Here is a 7,495-nt window from a genome sequence, read left to right as displayed (position 1 = left end):
GAGTCTTCTGGTCAGAAGACTGAAGGGTCTGACCATCCAGTTTTTTGACTGACAGCTAATAAAGATTCTGAAGATATTTAACATCAGTGTTGGAGATGCTAAAGGCCCCTCTGCAAACGTTGTGGTTAGGTCTTCTCAGAGTGACCAGAATGCATTCCTAAATAGAAAATAATACCTAAATGAGAGCCAGTTTAGTGTAGTGATTAAGTGTGTGGACTCTTATCTGGGAGAACCGGGTTTGATTCCCCACTCCTCCACTTGCAGCTGCTGGAATGGCCTTGGGTCAGCCAGAGCTCTCTTATGTGGGAGAACCGGGTTTGATTCCCCACTCCTCCACTTGCACCTGCTAGCATGGCCTTGGGTCAGCCATAGCTCTCTTATCTGGGAAAACTGGCTTTGATTCCCCACTCCTCCACTTGCAGCTGCTGGAATGGCCTTGGGTCAGCCAGAGCTCTGTTGGGTTTCTGATGCAATTTCACTTCCTGTTGTCATGAGTTAATTAAGTGTTTGTATATGCATGCTGATGTTTAGCCAGTGAGTCAGTAGAGCCAATGAGAACGTTTGCACGTACTTCCCGCCAAGGCTAGGTGTCAATATGCATAGTGACCATTGAGGGAGAGCCCTAATAGGCTAATCCATATATTTGGGTAGTGGTCTGAGGGAAACCATCTGGTCAGTTTTATTGCCCTTTGTGTAAAGCCCTTAGATCTCCATGCGGTTGAAGTTAGAACTCGAGAGAGCCGAGATGTAGCCTAGAAGCTAGATAGAATATTGAATCCTTCTTTGTTTTCTAGAAATCCCAGTCATACCTTATCCTCATGAGTAAAGTAAACTACTTTGATTCTTAAGCTAAACCGTGTGCCTGGTTGTTATTCGTGGCTATCTCCATGTTACTCTGCTAATAGTATGTCTAAATCCCAACAAGCTCTCGCAGAGTTGTCCCTGAAAGGGCAGCTTCTGGGAGAGCTCTCTCAGCCCCACCTACCTCACACGGTGTCTGTTGCGAGGGAGGAAGGTACAGGAGATTGTGAGCCACTATGAGACTCTGAGATTCAGAGTGGAGGGCGGGATGCAAATCCAATGTCGTCATCTTAAGTCTTGACTTGCCTTTTCCCTTCTGTTTGATGAATATTGAAATAGCTTCCTGCTTGAAAATTTGTGCAGTATGATTTTCTTTCAATAAATCATAGATACTATGGACCAGGTTTCTCTCTCTCTCTCAAATTATGGGATTCCTGCCAGTTTCACACAATGAAACCAGTTCCTCCTGCCTCACACAGTGACCAACCAGTTCCTCTGGAGGGCCAACAACAGAGCATGAAGGCCGAGGCCTTCCCCTGAGAAGGACACCAGAAGAGCCCTGCTGGGTCAGACCAGGGAGGGTCCATCTAGTCCAGTCTCCTGTCTCACACAGTGGCCAACCAATTCCTCTGAAGAGGCCAACAACAGAACAGATAGGATGAGGCCTTCCTCTGAGAAGAACCTCAGAAGAGCCCTGCTGGGTCAGACCAGGGAGGATCCATCTAGTCCAGCATCATCCTGTCTCACACAGTGGCCAACCAGTTCCTCTGGAGAGCCAACAACAGGGCATGGAGGCTGAGGCCTTCCTCTGAGAAGGACACCAGAAGAGATGGTGGGACACCAGAAGAGATGGGTCAGACCAGGGAGGGTCCATCTAGTCCAGCCTCCTGTCTCACACAGGGGCCACCCAGTTCCTCTGGAGGGCCAACGAGACGATGGACCCTCACTGATCTGATCTAGCAGGGCTCTTTTGATATTCCTATGGGATTCAGAAGTTGACCTCTCTGAATGTGGAGGTTTCCATGGTAATTATCTTGATTGCCTTCCTCTGTACTTCTCCAGTTCTGTGATGTCCTTTGGGAAATACAATTTCTTAACTCCTCCTCTTACAGCTGTATTCCAAATAAGGTTGCACCATAGGTCTATGCAGGGACACTGTAATATTGGCCGTTTGCTTTTAGGTCCCTTTCCTAATGATTCCTAGCATGGAGTGTGCCTTTTCCACTCCTGCACAGAGGCTTAATGGAATGTTATTTAGGATCATAGAATCATAGATTTGGAAGGGACCTCCAAGGTTATCTAGTCCAACCCCCTGAACAATGCAGGAAACTCACAAACCCCTCCCCCTAAATTCACAGGATTTTCATTGCTGTCAGATGGTCATCTAACCTCTGTTTAAAAACCTCCAAGGAAGGAGAGCCGTCCACCTCCCAAGGAGGAAGCCTCTTCCACTGAGGAATCGCTCTAACTGTCAGGAAGTTGTCAAGACAGTGTGCGTTTGCAATAAAGAAGGCCAACGCCATGCTGGGAATTATTAGGAAGGGAACTGAAAACAAATCAGCCAGTATCATAATGCCCCTGTATAAATCGATGGTGCGGTCTCATTTGGAGTACTGTGTGCAGTTCTGGTCGCCGCACCTCAAAAAGGATATTATAGCATTGGAGAAAGTCCAGAAAAGGGCAACTGGAATTATTAAAGGGCTGGAGCACTTTCCCTATGAAGAAAGGTTGAAACGCTTGGGACTCTTTAGCTTGGAGAAACGTTGACTGCGGGGTGACATGATAGAGGTTTACAAGATTATGCATGGGATGGAGAAGGTAGAGAAAGAAGTCCTTTTCTCCCTTTCTCACAATACAAGAACTCGTGGGCATTCAATGAAATTGCTGAGCAGTCGGGTTAGAACGGATAAAAGAAGGTACTTCTGCTCCCAAAGGGTGATTAACATGTGGAATTCACTGCCACAGGAGGTGGTGGCGGCTACAAGCATAGCCAGCTTCAAGAGGGGGTTTGATAAAAAATACGTTGAGCCGTAAACTCTTTTGATTTAATTTCAACCCATTGGTTCTGGTCCTACCTTCTGGGGCCACAGAAAACAATTCCACAGCATCCTCTATAGGACAGCCCTTCAAGGACTTGAAGATGGTGATCCTATCACCTCTCAGCCACCTTCTCTCCAGGCTAAACATCCCCAGCTCCTTCAACCTTTCCTCATGGTCTCCAGACCCCTCACCATCTTTGTCAGGGCTGGTGCGTGGGAGTCAGCCAACTAGGTGGCTGTCTGGGGCGCCAGCTCCCAGCAGGGGCAGGTGCCCCCTCCCTGCTCACACCAGCCCTGAGCCTTTCTCAGCTCTGTGGGTCAGAGGAGCTCCCCCAATCCCTCAGACCTAAGAGAGATCGTGGCTTTCCCCTGCTTCGAACTCAGAACACACTGGGCGGCGAAAGACACCCAGCAGCCCTGTCCTGCTTTGTAGGGAGCTCAACAGGGGCTTTGTGGGGGGTGGGGGGTGGGGGGCGGTGTTGTTTCTTTGCTCAGAACCATCGGAGTGAAAAAACAATGTCCCCACAGCCCCTGCTCGGCTCTTGCTAAAGTGGGACCGGGCTGCTGTGCAGGGGGCTTGGCATGCGCCATCATGATGACATCACTTCCGGGTGACATCATTGCAGTGTGCCCTTTCCTCGAGGGGAGCATTGCTGGGAAGACCTTTTTCATGTGTCCTGAAGGGGAAATTCAGCTTGTGTTTGACTGAAGGGAAATACCCCTTTTGCCTCTTTTTTCAGTATTTCCTCAGTGAACCACCTGAGGGTTTAAGGAAATCATGGAGGGGGACAGGGCGACATGAGAGGGGGGTGGTGAGGAAAGCCCCCCCCCCCCAATTTTCTGGGTTGACAAACATCACAGGCATTTCTCCTGGTGGGCTGCTCTCTCACCTGCCCTTCATGCCTATTTCTTTCTTTTTTATTTAACTTTGTTCATTTGCATTCCACCCTTTTCTGCCAGCAGACTCATTTTGCATGATGAAGAGAAGGAGGAGACTGGATCTATGCCCCGCCCTCTGCTTGGGAGTCTCAGAGTGGTTTCCAGTCTCCTTTCCCTTCCCGTCCTCCCCACAATAGACACCCTGTGAGGTAGCTGGGGCTGAGAGAGGTCTGTCTGAGAACTGCTCTTGAGAGAACAGCTCTGCGAGAACTGTGGCTGACCCAGGGTCACCCAGCAGATGCAGGCAGAGGAGCAGGGAATCAAACCCAGTTCTCACAGATGAGTCCGCACTTCACCACTATACAACACTGGCTCTCATAGCAGTAACCATGTGATAAAAGAACTTCACCTTGAAAGCATAACCGATGGTCCAAAAATCCAAACCTTTCCTGATGACACCATCAGTCATTTGCAGCAGTAGTAGTAGAAGATTGCAGGTTTATGCCCTGCCTTTCTCTCTGAATCAGAGGCTCAGAGTGGCTCACAATCTCCTTTATCTCCTTCCCCCACAACAGACACCCAGTGAGGTGGGTGAGGCTGAGAGAGCTCTCCCAGAAGCTGCCCTTTCAAGGACAACCTCTGTGAGAACTATGGCGGCCATTCCAGCAGCTGCAAGTGGTGGAGTGGGGAATCAAAACGGGCTCTCCCAGATTAAGGTCTGCACTCCTAATCACTACACCAAACTGGCTCACATCCTGGGGGAATGATTCTGAGACAAACATTTACAGAGCACCGCATCTACACAGCCATTTTGGTGTAGTGGTTAAGTGTGTGGACTGTTATCTGGGAGAGCCAGGTTTGATTCTCCACTCCTCCACTTTCAGCTGCTGGAATGGCCTTGGGTCAGCCAGAGCTCTCTTATCTGGGAGAACCAGGTTTGATTCCCCACTCCTCCACTTGCACCTGCTGGAATGGCCTTGGGTCAGCCAGAGCTCTCTTATCTGGGAGAACCGGGTTTGATTCCCCACTCCTCCACTTGCAGCTGCTGAAATGGCCTTGGGTCAGCCAGAGCTCTCTTATCTGAGAGAACCAGGTTTCATTCCCCATTCCTCCACTTGCACCTGCTGGAATGGCCTTGGGTCAGCCAGAGCTCTCTTATCTGGGAGGACCGGGTTTGATTCCCCACTCCTCCACTTGCACCTGCTGGAATGGCCTCGGGTCAGCCAGAGCTCTCTTATCTGGGAGAACCGGGTTTGATTCCCCACTCCTCCACTTGCAGCTGCTGGAATGGCCTTGGGGCAGCCAGAGCTCTTATCTGGGAGAACCGGGCTTGATTCCCCACTCCTCCACTTGCACCTGCTGGAATGGCCTTGGGTCAGAGAGAGCTCTTGTAGAGTTGTCCTTGAAAGGGCAGCTGCAGGCAGAGCCCTCTCAGCCCCACCCACCTCACAGGGTATCTGTAGTGGGGGGAGAAGATATAGATTGTAAGCCGCTCTGAGTCTCTGATTCAGAGAGAAGGGCGAGGTATAAATCTGCAGTCTTCTAACATGGCACGATATTGCCATATTCTTTCAAGTTTGAAGGATTTTGCACTCAGAACTGCAGGGGAAGGGGTCAGCTGCACTGGGGGTATTGCGAAAGTTGTGAAACGAGAAGAAGTTCCTTGGAATCGCACAGTCATGCGGATTCTGTCATATTGGCAGGGTGTTCCATATCCGGGGGTGCTGACAGCGAGGGGCTGAAGTTTAGCAGGCTGGCACTTCTCTTGAGCAACGTTGGCATGCATCGATTCCTTGGAAAGGGTGGGCAGATCATCAGGACTGCAGGCTGGCCGTGGGGGGGGGGGGTGGAGAATGCAAGCCTTATGTGGGTATGAAAGGGCAACGTGGCTAACAGTGGTGCATGGAATCTCCACTGCATCTGTGAATTCACCATCCTCCACATGATCCCTCAAGGGGGGAACTCGGCCCCCTCTGGCCTCAGCCCTGGGATGAGAAACCTCAACCACGGAGTTCTGCAAAAACCTCTATTAAAGGTCACCAGACCTGTTCCTGAGCCCACATTTCCCCCCGCGCGTCCTGCAGTTCATGGCCGTTCTTCCTCTTTATTTTTTTTTTATAAACTTCCTATAAAACCCATCGGCCTGCTGAGGAGTCTTTGTTTGCTATGTGAGACCAAATGGGTTCTGGTCCACTAAGGCTTCTTTCTCATGGCTCTTCACCAGGGATGGGCCTGACCCCACTGTGACGCCAATCCCCCACAGGCCACAAGATGACCCGTCTAGGGTTCAACTAGTCCAGCATCCTGTCTCACACAGAGGCCAGCCAGTTCCTCTGGAGGGCCAACAACAGGGCAGACAGGCTGAGGCCTTCCCCTGAGAAGAACCTCAGAAGAGCCCTGCTGGTCAGACCAGGGAGGGTCCATCCAGTCCAGCCTCCTGTCCCACACAGCAGCCGACAAGTTCCTCTGGAGGGCCAACAACAGGGTAGGGAGGCTGAGGCCTTCCCCTGAGAAGAACATCACAAGAGCCCTGCTGGGTCAGACCAGGGAGGGTCCATCTAGTCCAGCCTCCTGTCTCACACAGTGGCCAACCAGTTCCTCTGGAGGGCCAACAACAGGGCAGAGAGGCCGAGGCCTTCCCCTGAGAAGAACATCAGAAGAGCCCTGCTGGGTCAGACCAGGGAGGGTTCATCTAGTCCAGCCTTCTGTCTCACACAGTGGCCAGCCAGTTCCTCTGGAGGGCCAACAACAGGGCAGAGAGGCCAAGGCCTTCCCCTGAGAAGAACCTCAGAAGAGCCCTGCTGGGTCAGACCAGTGAGGGTCCATCTAGTCCAGCCTCCTGTCTCACACACAGGCCAACCACTTCCTCTGGAGGGCCCACAACAGGGCAGATAGGCTGAGGCCTTCCCCTGAGAAGAACATCAGAAGAGCCCTGCTGGATCAGACCAGGGAGGGTCCATCTAGTCCAGCCTCCTGTCTCACACAGTGGCCAACCAGTTCCTCTGGAGGGCCCACAACACAGCAGATAGGTGAGGCCTTCCCCTGAGAAGAACATCAGGAGCCCTGCTGGGTCAGACCAGTGAGGGTCCATCTAGTCCAGCCTCCTGTCTCACACAGTGGCCAACCAGTTCCTCTGAAGGGCCAGCAACAGGGCAGAGATGCCGAGGCCTTCCCCTGAGAAGAACCTCAGAAGAGCCCTGCTGGATCAGACCAGTGAGGGTCCATCTAGTCCAGCCTCCTGTCTCACACAGTGGCCAGCCAGTTCTTCTGGAGGGCCAACAACAGGACAGAGAGGCCGAGGCCTTCCCCTGAGAAGAACATCAGAAGAGTCCTGCTGGATCAGACCAGTGGGAGTCCATCTAGTCCAGCCTTCTGTCTCACACAGTAGCCAACCACCTCCTCTGGAGGGCCAACAACGGGGCAGAGAGGCCAAGGCCTTCTCTTGATCTTCTCTCCTGGCTCTGGAACTCAGAGGTTGACTGCCTCTGGATGTGGAGGTTCCCCTCAGTCACCATAGCCAGTAGCCACTGTTACTTATCCTCCATGAATCTATTGAATCCCCCTTTCAAGCTGTTGATTCCTGTGGCCATCACTACATCCTCCAGCAGTGAATCCCACATTTTAATCATTCTCTCTGTCAAGCAGTATTTCCTTTTGTCCATCCTGAACCTCCTGCCCGTCAGCTTCCTTGGATGCCCTCGAGTTCTAGTATTTTGGGAGAGGGAGAAAAAGTTCTTTGTCCATTCTCTCCACTCCATGCCTCGTTTTATACACCT

This window comes from Heteronotia binoei, chromosome 1, assembly GCF_032191835.1.
Source record: "Heteronotia binoei isolate CCM8104 ecotype False Entrance Well chromosome 1, APGP_CSIRO_Hbin_v1, whole genome shotgun sequence".
Lineage (NCBI taxonomy): Eukaryota > Metazoa > Chordata > Lepidosauria > Squamata > Gekkonidae > Heteronotia > Heteronotia binoei.
Note: the sequence above shows the minus strand (reverse complement) of the source record.